The 18,129-nt window shown below is 36.6% G+C and overlaps 1 pseudogene; it reads right to left on the bottom strand.

The window, feature by feature from the left end:
• The window catches only part of LOC109076822, a 22,366-nt pseudogene extending 4,463 nt beyond the window's left edge, over window positions 1-17,903 (bottom strand).
• Window positions 17,904-18,129: the final 226 nt, after the last annotated feature.

The raw sequence follows: 18,129 nt of genomic DNA, 5'->3' as shown, positions 1-18,129 counted from the left end.
TGATTTCAAAACGATTTGTTCGAAGCAGTTCTGTAAAACCCTCCCTTCCATAAGCCTACTCTGCTCTGATTGGTCAGCTGGCCAAGTCTTTTGTGATTGGTCTTTCTGTATACAATGCGTGTCAGAAATGAAACTCCCATTACCATAAATAATTTTTTGCTCCAGAGGGTTACTTGTAAACAAAGATGCTATGAGGTTAAAAAAATGACATCGATATTACTTTATCAATTCGAACCTGAGTCCGAGAATGATGACGATGCAGTCGCTCAACTGGAAACTCCATCGCAAGCACGACTTGATCAGGACATTTCTCAGTGGTAAGTATAAACTTTGTATTTGGTACTATACGTGATGTAACAGCAGTTTTATTGCATTCATTATTATTATTTACTTATTTGTGGTGCAAGTTTGGGAATGGTGTTATCTTTCATGGACAAGCGTTTAGCAATGTGTTCGTATTTCGTGAGCAGGCGGGGATTATGCAAATGTGTTACCTAGTGACGAATACTGGTAACAGGCAGAAGATCCGAAAATATGACGACTCGTTAACGCGATTCAGAGTCAACTCTTTCTTTTGACAGACAATAGGTGCGTCCCAAATCGTGTATTTATGCACTATTCTATGATGTTTTTAGTATGAATAATGCGAGTAGTGCATTCACACTGAAAATTCCAAAAAGAAAAAGTGCACTTTAAATACCTGGATGATGCACTTAAATAACCGAGAAAACGAAGTGTGGAATGTTGGACACTTCATGCTCTCAACTGTCACAGCTTTAATTACATAGCGAAGGGGAAGGGGCTATCAGACTCCAATTATGAATGACAAAATAACTGCATTTAATATAATTCAGACACTACATGGTTGAGTACATAGTGCATAAGAACATAGTGGATGAGGGCATAGTGTATAGTGTCCGTTTGGGACACAGCTAATATCTTTATTTATCATGCACTTTTTTGATTAACAACTTTGCAGACTGTTTACATTGGAGGATAGCTATGTTAAAAACTGCAAAAAATATATATATTTCGAAAAACCTTATGACCTGCTCATTAAGTGACTTGATTACACAGAACAGATGTCAATACTCATGTAAACATGCAAAGGATGATTATAAAAATAAATAAATAGTTTAGTTCAACTGACCTGTTATCCCCTGAGAGCTCGGTCTATTAATAATGACATCATCATAATTCTCTGGTGCGTTCACTACACATAAAAAATATGAGTCAAAATTAAATAAGGCAAAAAAAACCACAAAAAAACAATTAACACACTCATTTAAAATACTGTCTGTAATGATTTTAGAGGAATATCTAAAAAAAAAATGATTATGTAAAACACCTTTTTTGATATCAGAGTTCTGTCCGCTCGTCATGACATCATCATAGCTCTCAGGTGTGTCTTCTACAAATTCACACATTCATCACAGACACACATTCAATACATTCAGAACAACTTTGAAATATCTGTCTTCAATATACTGTAATATTTTAATTTAAAAGTATATTATATACTGTTGTAGAGTAAGAGAGTGACACCTGTCTCACGATCTGGTTTCAGTCCATCAGTTATGACATCATCATAGTATCCCGGGGTGATTTCCTTCACCATCTCTTCTGCATCAACACACAATATGTTTGGATACAAAACCAAAATATGTTCTTTTGGCAGATCGTGAATTTATTAATCAGTTGGTGATGAATCATGTGATCAATTAAAAAGGTCACTGACCTTTCAGGCCACTGTCATTAGTGACATCATCATAATATGCAGTCTTGAACTCTTTTGCTAAAAAAGGAGAGTAGACTGTTAATATATAATTGAGCAGCAGTATTTGAATAGTATTGAGCCATTGATCAATTAATTAAAAAGGTGTCTTCTTTTAATAGAAATGTGGAGTGAATGTGTACTTCATTTCTCGAACCTGAGAGAAGCTCATCAGCATCTTCATACCCAGAATGCAGTTCTTCAGAGATGAGACTCCCTGTTAAAGAAGAGCAGAGCAGTCAGAAACATGTTCATCATTACAAACAGACTGAATCATCATTTCCTTAATTATTATGTAGACAACACAGCACAAATATGAATTATTCACATTTAAAAGCATTATAGGAAGATCCCTTTTTTGTTAGGCCTATTAACAAACACACAAGTATCCTCACATGAACCCATTCCTCACCACCTTCCAGAAATACACACACACACACCTGTGCCTACACTTATATATAAACACATCCTTATGACAATCTTAAAATACTCACAGGAAGAGATACTCACTGACACACACACACACACATAAACATGCACCTGCAGCTCTGTGGTTTTCTGTCAGGAATTCTGTGGTTTGAAGCAGGAGGTTTAACAGGACTAATAATAGATGAACATCAGCTGTCTGACAGACTCTTATTAATGCTATTAAATGAGATTGATGGCTCATGTCTCACCCCTCTGAGTGAAGTGATTGTGTCTGTGCTGAATCTCCTCATAAACGGCCTCAGACATCGTCCTGTGTCTCCTTTTAGAGAGAGCTGTGAATGTAGACAGACAAACCTGCTGTCAGTTCACAACACATGACTGATCACACACTGAATAAGACACAATATGACAGTCTCTGGATCTCTCCTACTTCTCCTCATCACTCTGTTCTGCTGAATCAGTATAAGCAGTGGCACTAAGAGCAGTAAGAGCACAACTCCCAGAACAATCACAAGCACTGGGGGGACGGAGAGAGACGCTGCTGGAGGAGTTTGTGGAGGAGAGACTGATGTTGAGCGCACTGGAGGAGAAACTGATGTTGTTGTGGCAGGAGTAGTGGACACTGACAAATCTAGCAAAACAGACACAAACACATATACAATAATGCAAATGATTAATTTAAACAAATATTATCAGCACTGAAATGATCCAGAAATTTTGCCTGACCTACACAGTTGAGTGTAACAAGCTTCTTGTGGGAGCAGTCAGTGTGTTTTTTCAGGGAGAGAGGACAGTCCCACAGGTGAATCTCATTCCCTCTGCATTGACCTTTGTTCATCCACACAACACCTTTACCAGCACCAAAGACTGAATTCCCATCAGCCCTCAGTGCTGCTCCACAACCCAGCTGCCTGCAGACCACCTGAGCATCGCTGATGTCCCACTGATCATCACAGACTGAGCCCCACACAGCGTTATGATACACCTCCAGCCTCCCAGAGCACCGGCCCTTACCTCCACTCAGTCTGAGAGGAACATGATCTAAAACACACATTAGTACAAACTTAAAACATTTACAACAAAACATACACCGAAACTGAAGACAGAGTTGGTTAAATATATAAAATATTTAAAACTGATTTTAAATGCAAATAATCCAGTGCACAGATAATAATATAATAAGGCAAATACAGGCTTGCACAAAGAAACATCAGCTAATGTATTATCAGGAAACTTACTTGAACACTGTCTCTGGTGAGGAGATGCTGAACATGTCAGACGACTCCGAGGAGACTCATCACTCTCCTCCGCTGAAATTAAACATTAAACAGTCACAAATACTCTTCCCACCTGCTCTGTTTAGTCTTGCAGAAAAAAAAATAGTTTACTTACCACATACTTATGGCATAGAAAGAAAATATGACTACTGAGACCCATAGTTCGAATTACAGGGGCTACTGGGGGGTACTATACCCAAAGGGACAGAAATATCAGTTTATAATCGTTAACGAAAATGAACAAAAAAACAAAAACTAGGTGGGAAAAAACATTGAAATAAAAATAAAAACGAGGCATATATTACAAAAAAAAATCATTTTTTAACGCTATTTAAAACACGCAGCTGCATTTCCTTTCCCTGCTCTCCCTCCGTCTCTCTGTCACTCATGCGTCTCTCACATGCGCGCGCGCGCGCGCACACACACAGAGAGCCACACACACACACACACACAGCCCCTCGTCTCCATGGGAAGGGAACGAGTGTTCGTTCGACGTTGAAAGCAAGTTCGCGAAAGGTTGGTATCTGTATCTCGTGAACACCTTTATGAAATAATTTATTTATAAGTTGTATAATATTATTTTTAATTTTGTTTGTAATTTTTTCAGTGTGTTAATGTTAATGTCGACCCGAGAAGCGATTAAGCCTTCTTTAGAAAGTTAACTAGTCGCAAGTTTGAGGTAAAATGCACTTTTTGGTTGTGGTTGTTGATGTCAAAACACTATATAAGCTGTGATTCAAATATTAAATAATGTTATGTCTTTTTTCTTACTTTTACACTGAATGTTTGCTGCTTCAATCCAGATCGAGTAGGCTATTGACTGTAAAGGGTAAATTTAGTATAGGGTGTGAATTCTGTAAAGAAGATGTGACTAAAACTGTGGGGATTGATATGGTAGTGGACCATGATGATCATAGAAGAAGTGAAGGAGCAGTACCCCCCAATTATGGTGGGGTTATTCGCACTCTGCTGAGACCATATTAAATCATTTAAATATCGTCTCACCTGAGCAAGTAATTTTGGCCACTTCATCGTCACCACAGTTATTCTGTCCCCAGAGTGAAGATGGACACTGCCATAAAGTGGAATCATGTGGTCGACATTTAAAATTATCCAGCCAGTTAGGAGCTGATTTCACTCTTGCTGTAGAATCAGACAAATCACCAGATCTTCCACAGTTCAGCTCTTGACAGATCAGACTCGCTGTGTCTCTCTCCATCTGGTTCCAGCACACATTACCCCAGGATCCATTGTAGAAAACCTCCACATTCCCTTCACAGCCTTCAGTTAACCTGATCTCTTTAAACTCTAGATAGAAATGCAAAAATACCACTGAAAGAAAAACTAAATTGAAAACAAAGGGCACTGTGGACAAATGAATATACTATGAATATGGTGTATTAATTTTAATGGAAAAAATTCATCAGCATGTCTACCTGAGCACACGACTCCTACATCCTCCTTGTGATGACAGTCATGTTTTCCCCAGCCTGGAGAAGAGCAGCTCCACAGGGACGTCTCATTCCCCTCACACTCCACCTCATCCAGCCATATTGGTCCAGAACCAGGACCAAACCAGGCTGGTACCTGCTGGTTACTGAGGGCCACTCCACACTGCAGCTGTCTGCACACCACATGGGCATCTTTAATATCCCAGGAGTCATCACACACTGTCCCCCATGAGCCGCTGTGAAAAACCTCCAGCCTCCCTGCACAGTCTCCCCCAGAACCCACCAGCCTGATGGACCCTCGACCTGATATTCAGAGAAAGAAAAAACAGTGATTGTACATACGTATTTTTGATCAATAATAACTGAAGAATCTGCCCAGATGCTGATTTTCTCACCAGTGTTCTTTACTGACAGCTGTTGTGTGGAGCTGCAGTTGAGAGTTTGTGAAGAGCTGCAGTTCTCCAGATGAGCTTTACTGTCTGGAGAGAGTATTTAATTTAATTAAATTTATTAAATTTATTAAATTTAATAGTATTTGTGATTTAATATTTATCTAACATATTTTACATTTGTTAAAATGTGTAGTTTTATTCTGAAACCCATGACTTCAGTGTGGTGTGAATGTGCTCACCAGAGCAGATGACTCCAACATCTCGTCTGTGAGAACATTCAGCTCGACTCTATGAAGAGATGGAACATTCTGAGAGTTTTGTTTCATTCCCGTCACAATCAAACACATCAGCCCAGATTTCAACACTTCCCTCTCCAAACCAGTCTGATCCCACAACAGACACAGCAATCCCACAATTCAGCTGTCTACAGAGGACACTGGCAGCTCTCATATCCCAGCATGCATCACACACTGTGCCCCATTTACTGAGATACTGAAGCTCCACTCTTCCTGAACAAGTGTCTGAGCCATTTACTAGTTTAACCTCAGTGTAACCTGGACAAACAACACTGAACCGTTCTTACTGAAATCAAATACAATCAAAAACCAAGAGAACAGAGATAATCTGAGTAATTCTCTAACTCTAATCTCTGTTTAATACAGTCTAAGATTTCAGATTGTGGTATTGATCAAAGAAATTAATTTTAGTATTTAAATGTATTCTTTACAAGGTTGAACATTTTACCAGAGCATATCAGTCCTATGTCATTGTCATGGGTGCAGTTTATTTTAGGTGAAGTTGACAATGAACAGCGTCGAATGTGTGATTCGTCTCCTCTGCACTGAATCTCTTGTGTCCACATCTCAGCGTCTCCTTTGCCAAAAGCAGCTGCTCCCAGCACCTGTACAGGAGCCCCACAGTCCAGCTCTCTACACACAACCTCTGCATCCTGCTGGTCAAAGACAGCGTCACACACTGTGTAGCGTTTGTTCTCCTGAAGTATCTCTAATCTCCCAGAACACAGGTGGGATCCATTAACAAGTGTGGGATGACGACCTGTGTTTACATTACATGAGTAAATGATTATTAATTAAACATCTCTACTCACCTGGAACACTAGAGAAAACTGTCATTAAATTTTGTATTTTATTATTTCATATAATCTGCACTAATATTATCTGTGGTTTTATCTTCCATTAATTTTTAATGGAAGTGCAGTTTAAAGGTTTAATTTAACATATATTTTATTTTTGCTAATTAATAAACTATAATTAGCTTATACATGTCCGTTGATGAATGGATCATTCGCATAGTTTCAATTGTAAATGAAAAACACAACAGGTCACATACGATCATAAATACAATCATAAAGTCAAAACTTTATTGGTTTAATTGTCAGGCGTTTACAATATTTGCAAAATATATAAGGAATAATTGACGACTTTTTCTAATAATTCAACGGCCCGTCGTTTTATCCACTTCTTATAATCCCAGGTTGCTATGGTCACGCAGAGTTGTTTACACATTAAACTCGTAAACATAAGAATGACGTTAATCTCAACAAAAAGATCTCGTGAACACGACAAAACTACGAACATGTCCCTCCCGCTTACCGTAGATATATAATTTTATCTTTCATCTGTAATTTGATAATCTTCATTAAATAAACAACGTAAATAAGATTGTTACATCAGACTGTCTGAAAATACAAAACACGTGACATTTAATGGTGATTCTCTTCATCATAGTTTATTTTAAGATAATAAGGAATTTAGATGAATATATTATTATGAACAAAACAATTAAACAGAGACTGCCTGTTTCATGAGATTGATAGTGATGTTTGTTAACACCAGCATAAATATGTTATTGATTGAGTGTGAATTATGAAAGAGAGATGAAATAACAGGCTGAGGTTTGGAGCAGCTTACCTGAACAGACAACACCAGCATCGTGATCATGATTACAGTCCTCCTGTGTATACTGGCTGTTTGAACTACAGTCTTTCAGTGCAGTCTCTGATCCACTACATTCTACAAAACCCGTTGAAATTGGTCCTGATCCTTGTCCAAAGTGAGCCCTACTTGTTGCTTTTACAGCTGTCCCACAGCCCAGCTCTCTACACACCACTGCAGCATCAGCAATATCCCACCAATAATGACACACTGTTCCCCACTGACCATCATTATAAACCTCCACTCGACCAGCACAGGGATTATCGCCATCCACCAACCTCACACTCACACTGTCTACACATGAGAGAGAGACAATTAGTGAACATACCAAACATAGTATGTAGTAAAGTGTAACATTACATGTAAATTATTTCAGCACATTTTAAAGAATAGATTACCTCTGGACTCTGAGTATGTACCTACCAGAGGTGATGAGTTTTACCATATAACACAGAAACATCAGCATCAGACAGTTCTCCATCTTCTCCTTCAGCTCGACACACACTACTTCATCAACTCAGAACTCAGCACAAGTTTCTCGTCTGCTCCTCAAACACAGTGAAGAAACTGGCTCCTGTCAGCCCCCTAAAGAGAGAGAGAGACTCACAGCTGCCAATGACACTCACTGTTACCTTATTAGACACAACAGAGGAAATCAATCAAACACAATCAGTGACAAATCAGAAAGCAGCATTTTGATTTTCTCCATATATATCAATAAAGTGTGAGCGCTGATGAGCGGGACTCCTCCTCCAGCGTGAAGTGACACTTCACTGAGGACAGACTCGTGTCAGTCAGAAGTCAGTGTGGAGATAAAGTCACACTAAACTTAAAGCAGATTGATACAGAAACACTGCAGCTTATATTCAGCATCAAACCTGAACCTGAACACAGCAGATACAAGCTCTGATCACTGACTTCTGTAAGTCTGAACACTTCAAACACTTACACAAACTTACTAGAGCCAATTTCTCATGACTAATTTTAATGAATTAATGGATTTTACTCATTTGTTCTTTATTCTAACCAAGAAAACAATAAAAATATGATTACACCATAGTATAAACTATATTGTTGCTAATGCTATTTTGATGAGTTTTTATTAAATTAAATATTATCTATTTTCATTAGGTATAATTTTGAGAATAAAATAAAAGCAGTAATCTTGTGCGTTTAATACTGCGCTGCTGCATTTGTCCAGCAGATGGCAGAAAAACACTTCTTATTGTAAAGAGGATCAGACGAGGGTATTGTCTCTGTGTTGCTGCATGAGGAACTTCTCACCAGTGAAAGTATTACAGGACAGCCTTTATTAAATGGAATGCCAAAGTTCCCAAAATAATAAATAAGTGAGTATATAAATATAAAAAGAAAATAAATAAATAAATAAATAACTAAAATGTGAAAAAAATCAGACTTTTATTTTCCTTTCTTTTTGTTTATTTGTATTTTTATTTTTTTATTTTTATTTTTTTTTTTATTTATACATTTATTTCCATATTTATGTATTATTTATATATATATATATATTTATGACACATTTGAATAAATGTAAAAATATATAAATGTTGACAAATACATATATAAATAAAAGTGAAAATAAGTGTATAAATAAATTAAAAAATAAATAAATGTGGGCAAAAATGCAATTATACATATTTAAGGAAATATAGAAAGACTTAATATTTGTTGTTTTACATTTCTTTGTGGATGTATTTATTTATTAGATTAGTTTCAGGTCACGGTCGGAGAACAGAGGAGCGAAGAAAACGAGGAAGCATCAGTTTGAGTTTTGAGAAGCACTTTAACTGAACCCAGTTATTTGATAACAATCATTTATTCAGTCACTCAGATTTTGTTTTGAAATACTAATTTACAGTATCCAGGAATGAATTTAATATAGCTTTCAGTCTCTTTGGAAATTTGTCTGCTCTTTAGAAACAATAATAATGGCTCAATGATTTCTGTTGAGTTCACTGGTTGGTATTTGTTTCTCAATGCAAAAGTGTAATTACAAAGTCAGATTCTTTTTTGGACAATATTACCTCAATTCCTTCTGCAATGTGCTATTGACATAATATTTATGATGATATTAACTGGCCACTTGTGTGGTCACTTCCTCAATTTTTTTTCCCTAATGAATAAAGTTAAAGAAATATCTCACAAAATTATTCACAGATTTGACCCTGTTAAGCATTACTTACAAAAATGTAAAAACACCATTGACACATCCTGCTCTTTTTGTCAATCTTTGTCTAAAACTATAAGTCATTTGTTTTGGGATTGTCCTTTCAGTCCTTTTGGAGTAATATTAATGCTTTAATTATTCAGAATGTAATACGTGATTTTTCTTTGTATAATTATTTTTGGGTGTTTTTTTTAAACACTAAAAATACAAAAAAGCACTTCACGTTGTGGCCGCATCACCATCTCAGGTGTGTATTATTTCTGAGTAATTCAATGGTCTGTCATCAATTATTACTTGTAGTCCATTACTGATTACAGATTACATGATGAAAACTGTAGTTAGTAGCGTAATTCATTTTAGGTAATGTATTCTGACTACTTTTTAGATAACTTTTTTATCTAACTTGTTGTAAACTTACCATTAAACGTACCGTATTGATATAAAAAAAGCAAATAGAATGAAAATATATTTAAAAATATTTGATGTCATCATCATACAGTGCATTAAAAATGACATTAATTCAGAGTTTCCCAAACCGGGCTTAATGTAAGAACTGCAGTGAGTTTGTGAGTTGATTAAAAAGCTAATAATAATTTAAATCATAAAAATGTCAAATAAATTTGAACGCTTGAACACTAAAAACAGAAATATTTTATTTGTTTTGTCCACAGCCAAAGTCTTTCAGGTCAGATTTCTCAATTCAACAGTTAAGGTCCTTCTGGAAATGATGAGGACTGTATAGTGTTTCACAGCTAGACATCACCAGTATTTAGTAACTTGCATTATTATTTGTGTCATACATGATCTCATTGCTTGAGAGGCGCTTTTATCACCCAAATTCAGAAGCATGGTTTGAAAAATGATTTACATGATATTTACATGACCATTCTGTATTGTGAATATAGTTAAAACTAAAAGTATGACACAAAGTAGGATTTTTAGAGAGTAAATTTTAAAAGAGAGAGAGAGAAAAATATGAATTTGGTAGAATCAATAAATTATGAAGAATTTACTGCCATTGTGTGAATAATATGTAATAATGTAATCCATAAAAAGTAACGGTAACACTTTATTTTAAGTTTTATACAAAAACTAACATATAATATTATAATATGATTTTTATTTTAATAAAGTTTTAATTTAATGTAAATTAATAGTGAATAAGGTAGTTGTTAAGTTTAGGTATTGGGTAGGATTAGGGATGTAGAACAAGGCATCAATATGTGCTTAATTAGCACCAATACATGGCTAATATTGTAGTAATATACATGCTAATAATCAACTAATAGATGTAACCGTAAAATAAAGTGTTACCAAAGTAACTGTAATCTGATTATGAGCATTTCTAAAATGTAATGTACTGTAATTATGAGTACTTGATTTTCGTAATCTGATTACATTACTACCCAGCTCTGAAAAACATTTACTGTGTGTACCATGGTACTGTATATACAATAAATGCCATATAAAGTATTATCATCACATTACGTTTTTGGAAATTAGCATGCTTAATATTTACCATCAGAAACACTCACTCATACAGAAATCAAAGGTGTATTTTTTTCATGATCTGAATTTAAATGAGCTTTCATTTTATCAGGTTTTTAAAATAGTCTTTTTTTTTCATCAGCACAAAAAGAAAGAGAGAATAACATGACCTGTCCACATATTTGTTTGGACACCAGAGATTAATAAAAAATAATCAGAAACATTGATTAAAAGGGTTTACGTACAGGACACAAAGGATGCTGTTCTCCTCAGAGGAGCGCTCACTGACTCAGAAAGAGCCTCTGTTGGGTTGCATTCATATCTCAGAGCATTTTTGTCTTATTTGGAGACATTAGAAGTGGTCTGGATAAAAAAATGACACTTAAAAACTTTAATAGCCATTAGTTTTAAGATAAAAGTTAAATAGTCTAAGTATTCAGAATAATTATTCATTTAGATTCAAAACTATTAATAGCTGCACTACATAAATCATCCACAAGATGGAAGTAATGCACATATAAATGTGTTGTCATGATTAATTAATTGAATAATAATAATATTTATAAATAATAATTATTATTAGTAGTAGTATTAGTTGTTTTTTTTTGTTATTTTTTTTTTTAGAAGTTGTAGAGGTAGTTTTGATTTTGTGTATTTGGTAGTTTTTAATGAAAATAATTAACTTATCATCCTATTATTTTTTTCATTAGTTTAAAAAAGCTACAACAGTTTAAACCTGTAATATTTAATAAAAACACAAACCAATACATTCTCACCTGTAAAAGAATTTCCCATTTTTTCTGGAATTTAAGTCGCTGTCCATTCATGGAGTGCTGAAATATCAATACACCTAGCTTCTTTAGTAACGTTATAAACATTTGTAATTTACTTGATGGAAAAAGCTTGAAGTTATTTTTCTTTTGTCTCTTCAGATAATTTCTCCTCATGGTTCACCCCAGAACTCAGAGTTATGAAATCTGAGGGTAGGCGTCTTGAAGGACTATAACCTCACCTTCATGCTCATGCTGCATGTGACTTATTCAGACGAGGTATTGAAATATAAAGAAGCACTCAACACTGCATGCTCTACCTTTCCAGTGTTAATAATAAAGCAGTGTAAACACAAGACTCTTTTCTCTGAGATTAACAAACTTCTCAAACCATAATCTTATACAATGAATGCCTCTATTGACCTTTGGAAAATTTTCCGGTAATTTTTTCCGATAAAACTGGTGTCATCTACCAAGCTTTTTCCCCATCTGCTCCTCCACATTTTTCTTCTTCTCAGTCTGTCCACCCGTTCTCAACCTTTTCACCTACTAATACATCTGAGGTTGAACAGCTGATTAATAAATCTAACTCCTCTTCCTGTCAGCTTGGCCCAATTTCATCTCACTTACTCAAAAACTTCTTGCCTACTCTCAACTATCACCCATATGATAAACAGATCCCTTGATACTGGTTATGTTCCTCTAGGTGTAAAAATAGCTGCTATCCCTCCAGTACTTAGGAACCCTTAGGAAGTCTTTTTGCTAACCTGAGTAACTTTAAACCAGTTTGCAATCTTTTGTTTATAGCTAATGTATTTGAAAAGCTGTCACACAGATGCAGTCTCTCTTGGATAAACCTGCTTGAACAATATCAGTCTGGTTTTCGAGCTTCTCACAGTACTGAGACTGCTCTTGTAAGAGCAGTAAATTACCTTCTCCTGGTCTCTGACACTGGTGTTGTAAGTCTCTTGGTTCTCCCGGATCTGAGTGCAGCGTTTGCCATTCAGTACTCCTTTCTCATCTGTCTGTTATTGGTATCACTGTTAATGTCCTTCAGTTAACTTCATATCTCTCAGACAGGCGATAATCTCAGTCGTGTTCCTCAAGGATCGGTTCTTTAAAATAATCACAGAAATGTGAGAATACAAGAGAACAAATTAAACAACCTGTCTGTTTTATATATTTGTTCTAAATTTGTTTACAGTTTGTTTGCTGTGTGTTTTTGTAACACATTCCCTGTTTGTGTTCATTGTCCCTGTTATGTTCCTGTTCTTGATTGGATTATATTCTTTCTCTTGTGTCTTTTGAATAAAAAAAGAATTAAAAATAACTCAAATTGTACGGCTGATCGAGAACTACATGCAGGACTTTACTGAGCTGGCACACTTGGCTGATATGCAGGAGATATGCCTCCCAATTTTTTCTGAGTGGGCTATCTGAGTTGTTTGCCTTGCTCATGTGATTGTGGGACTCAGAGTGGACTCTGGAATATTGTATCAACCTGGCATTGCAGGCTCTGTCTTTGCTGTGGGAGTCACGGAGTGGGAGCGCAGCAGACCCACCGTCATCATGGTCACCATACCAGAATCTACTAGGGCTGTCTCAAGGTGTTTAGGACTGGCTTCCAAGGTGACGGACCCTCCTTTGATGCCACAGAGGCCGTATCTGAACTCTGTCTATATTATATCCGATATTATCATGGCCAAGGAGGCTGTCTCTGAAACCTCTGCCTGTCCGATCATGACCACAGTATTCCTGACTACCAGAAACCCTGTCTGCAGGACATAAAGTGAACATACTTTTCCAATAATTGCTCACAGCTGCTATTTGTAAATGTATACCCCAAAGTAAATATCAACAATTTTTAGCAAAATATAAAAGTTCACTGGTCTACAAATAAAGAAATTGTTTAATGATATTTAAGTTGAAGGTACTGTGAACTGTTACAGGATTGTGAATCTGAAATCATAGCACAATATCCTATATATACACACACAAATAACAGACGAGAAGATACGTCTTTACCAACCGCTCAGTTGCTCTGACTGGCGCATTTTTATTAAAACAAAAAGACACGTGCATTCAATCAGTCACTGATTAGGTCACATGACATCTCACAGTGTGACTGGATTGCCTGTCCCAAATAGGAAAAAAGCAAAAATACAAATGAGAGCATACTGTTTATCAGGGGCGGATTTAGTGAATTGGGGGCCCCAGGCAAATATAGGAATGGGGCCCTATACATTTGCACACATTTACCTAGATCAACCCTCGAGGTCCTTTTTTGTCGTGATGCTTGCTGCCTGGACAATGGTGCCAGATTGTTGTGTCCAATGTTTCTCTACATTTTTTATGTACATGTTCTAATGGGATTCTTTAATTTACATTTATTCATTTAGCAGATACTTTTATTATTTCATGTTGTAGACCACGAAAATAGCAATTGATTTTACCGTTTTGTTTTTTTTTTAACATAAACAAAATAAATTATAAAATGATAAACCTCACAATTGAAACTTTATATTTCTGGGATGAGTCAGAAGTATAAATTATTATATTATTTAAAACAGATTTATGTGAGTGAATATTCGCATTGGTCTGAACAAAAACTGCAGACTGGATTATTGAAAATGCACATTCATTCTCTGACAGTAGGAGGTGCTTTTGGAGTCAGAAATATAGTGGTTTCCCCGGTAACAGCTCTGAACAAAACAGCTCAGCTCATAAATGGTACTTTATCAGGTAAAATGAAAATGTGAGTTACCAGCGTAAGCCTACATTTTATTTTAGTCATTTTAACTTAGGGCTGTCAATCTATTAAAATATATAATCACAATTAATGGCATGATTGTCATGAGTTAGACTTGTGAATAATCGCAACTTAATTGCACATTTTTATCTGTTCTAAATGTAGTACCTTAAATTATTATTTTTTCCCATGGTTTTCACAGACAAGGCTTAAGCTAGTCCCAGACTAAAATGCATGTTTGAGCTGTCTCAACTGAAAATATCTTGCTCTGACATATCTTAAAACTCATTGTTCTGTGTCAATATGCACACCTGTAACACTTTCTTTTAAGGCATTTTGTAATGCAAAAAATTAATTTATGCAATATATGTTTATTATTAGTGAAACCATAGAGCATGAAGAGTAGACATGTTTCATAGGTCATAGATGTTTTTCAAAAGAACTTGTTCATGTCTATTAGAGACATTAAAATACAAAAAAAAAAAAACAGAAATACTAGCTTCCTATTACTACTCTTTCTTTCCACTGAGCACTTTACACAAACCTGTTTGCATTTTCGCATGACAGGGCAGCTCACTTCTGAACATGGAAAATGTACATTTATTATTTATTATTACATTTGTTTTGCCTCTCTGTGCCACATACGGTATTTTTGATGCAGCTAAATTCTCAAAACTGTTTTCATTGATACATTTGACTGTTTGTTGTCAGACAACGGGATGAATATGAATAGTGACTGAAACGCGACCCATTAAGACTAACCAGCTCTCCCTTCCGAGAAGTTAATCTGCACAAAAATATATAATCGTGCCGTCGTCTGATAAAAATCAAATAGGCTACAGAATAGCTTGAAGACAATAGCTGTTGCTGTGATTTCAGCTATACTTTTATGTAAAATTAGAGAAGCAACATATCAGTGTTTTTAACTGAAAGCGCAGCTCCTTTCAGCCGCGCGCTGAACGCAGAGAGAGAAGTGTGCGCGCGCTGGGGGGTAAGATGGGTGACCTCGCGCTCGTGCGGCAGTCAGCGCCTTTAGATGCAAAAAATTTTATTTTGCTACAAGCTGGATACACAAGAAGCACGTTCAACTCGGACGCGCAGACGATTGTCGTGCATAAACCCCCGTAAACAGCAACCGTTCGCGTGTCCGCGCTTAATGCTTATCTCCTATATAAAAGCATTAGGGGGCCCTTGGCTTTTGGGGGCCCAAGGCAGTCGCCTACCTTTGCCTAATGGGTAAGTCCGCCCCTGCTATTTATACATGTCAACAGAGAGAGAGAGATGCGTAAATTGTCTGCGTCTCTCTCTACAAACAATGAAGCTGAGTTTAGTTACTTAAAAACAGCGATTTTACCCCTCCTTGCTGAGAAATATAATGCCGCGATTCAGTATCGATTAATAAAAGTCGCGTGGCAGCGCTGACAACAAGTTTATGAGCTTCTGAATGTTGCTTTTTACACTGCGCGATCTCAGATCTCTGTGTGCGAGTGACAGCGCATTAATTTAGAACAATGATTAAACTGAACAGTTTTAATGCACTGGCCTTGTCACACACACATACAGTGGTGTTCAGCACGGTCACTCTGTATATCTGTTATTTAAGAAACTTTTGAAAAGTTTAAAAAACAATTTATGAAAAAATCTTCAGAAACGATTTGCATGAAAATCAAATAGCCTGTTGTCTTTGTGTCTCCACATGAGGGAACTTTTACCTGCTGAACTTTCTTTGTGACAAAAAAAAACCCTTTCTAGAGCAGTGGTTCAAACCTGTCCTGGAGACACCCCTGCCCTGCACATTTTGTATGTCTCAAACCTGTCCTGGAGGCACCCTTGCCCTGCACATTTTGTATGTCTCAAAAGTAAAGTTATATATTAAGGTGTGTTGGATGATTGTTTAATGATTTTTTTGGGGGGCAGGGGTTGCCTCCAGGACAGGGCTTGAAAAACCACTGTTCTTAGAGAATGCTCAAATCTAATTTCATTCATGTATAGCTCTTTTTCACAGCACAATCTTTTTTACTTTTTTTGTCTACTGCTATAATATATTCTACCAACTCAGAGACAGAATAATGTAAATACACTGTAGCAGTGAGAGTGATGTTTCTGGTATTTCATTCAGTTTGTATCATAACAGCCTTTAAAGTAGGATTACCCAGACCTCCCCGTTCTCCAGGAACAGGCTGGGTTTTTGGTGTTCTGACCTTAAATGGAGCTGTTCCTGTAAAATGTTCTCGATTTTTCAGCACATTTAAAACAGCTGCAAAGTCTGACCACCAGAGCCGACTGGTCAGGGGTGGCTTTAACACTTTGTGGACCCTAAGCAACGTCTGACCCCAGGCCCCCTCGGTACAAATCACGTTCCAGTGGAGGGGGTCACTGCTACTTCAGTCACTATTACCATTATCTGTCTCCACAAAAGCTGGCATGGCAGGTCTACTTCTGACACTGGAAATGTTCCCTGTGAATATTGGGCACTGGTCTTCCAGTGCATACACCATTTAAGATAAAAATGTATGCAGGACAAATTTTGTAAAATAGGAATTGATAATTGACAATGTTCAATTTAGCTTTTGCTTGTGTACCTCCTGAAGGGTGATTGTGACATTGGATGATGTTGCATCAGGTCTAAGGTTTTGTCTTGAAGATGTTACCTCCTCCATCAACACCAAATCTTCTTCCTGCAAACAGAAAAGAAAAATGTGATGTTCTACTGACAGAATTCTAGGCTGTTTGGAGTAGTCACAAATAAAAACACCCCTTAGAAGTCAGAGGCATGTTGAAATGTGGAAGTTAGTTCATTAAAAGGTCTTCAAAGCAAAGTCTTTGCAAGGCTGTAGTGGTACTAGCTGACAAGTCCTGAATATCAGTCCTTACTACTGAGTATTGAGTTTTTGCAATTGTCACAGGTCTTACAGATAGTATAAAACAAACCTGTTATTAAAATGCACAAATACACAGTCTTGTAGACTGGGGTGAAGTCAGAATGTACAGACATCGGATCCCACAAAAAAATCGTTGTATTTTAGAACAACTTAATGGCAGACTACAGCTGTGTGGTGCCGCGAATAGAATGAGTGTGCATACGGTTCATAATTTATTAATCATAACCCGCCAAATGAGCTAGTTATTTGATGTGCTTTTACTCACCTTACTTCACTGGAGCGTATAATAATCTATAATCTCTGAAAATATTGTCCTGCTGTCAGTGTCTCCAGTCATCAGTCTCAGATTCTGCATTAGATCTTCCAGCTGCATACAGACCCCCAGAGCTGGTAAACAGTGGGCTTTCGCTGCCCTCAGCAGGGCTGATATGTCCACCAACTTCTTTGAGGCATTGCAGAAGCCAAAAGTAGTGTTTTTCTTCTCTTATAAATATATATATACACACACACACACACACACACACACACACACATATATATATATATATATGCAAATCAGATTGAGAGCATCTTACCTTCTATCGCCCTTATGCGGTCTTGTGTGGAACTGACAGCACACAGCACGTCATCAGGACTCACACATAAACGTGCTCCAAACATTACGCGTGTAAAAGTCCACAGTGTGCGCATTTGAGATAATTAATGATATAGAGAGAAAGCGCTTAAGTTCATCTATTTATTTTTAAAGTATAACGGGTATGCCATTAAATTGCC

This window comes from Cyprinus carpio, chromosome A4 (assembly GCF_018340385.1).
Source record: "Cyprinus carpio isolate SPL01 chromosome A4, ASM1834038v1, whole genome shotgun sequence".
NCBI lineage: Eukaryota > Metazoa > Chordata > Actinopteri > Cypriniformes > Cyprinidae > Cyprinus > Cyprinus carpio.
The sequence above is the reverse complement of the archived record's forward strand: the minus strand, read 5'-3'. Positions and strand labels throughout refer to the sequence as shown.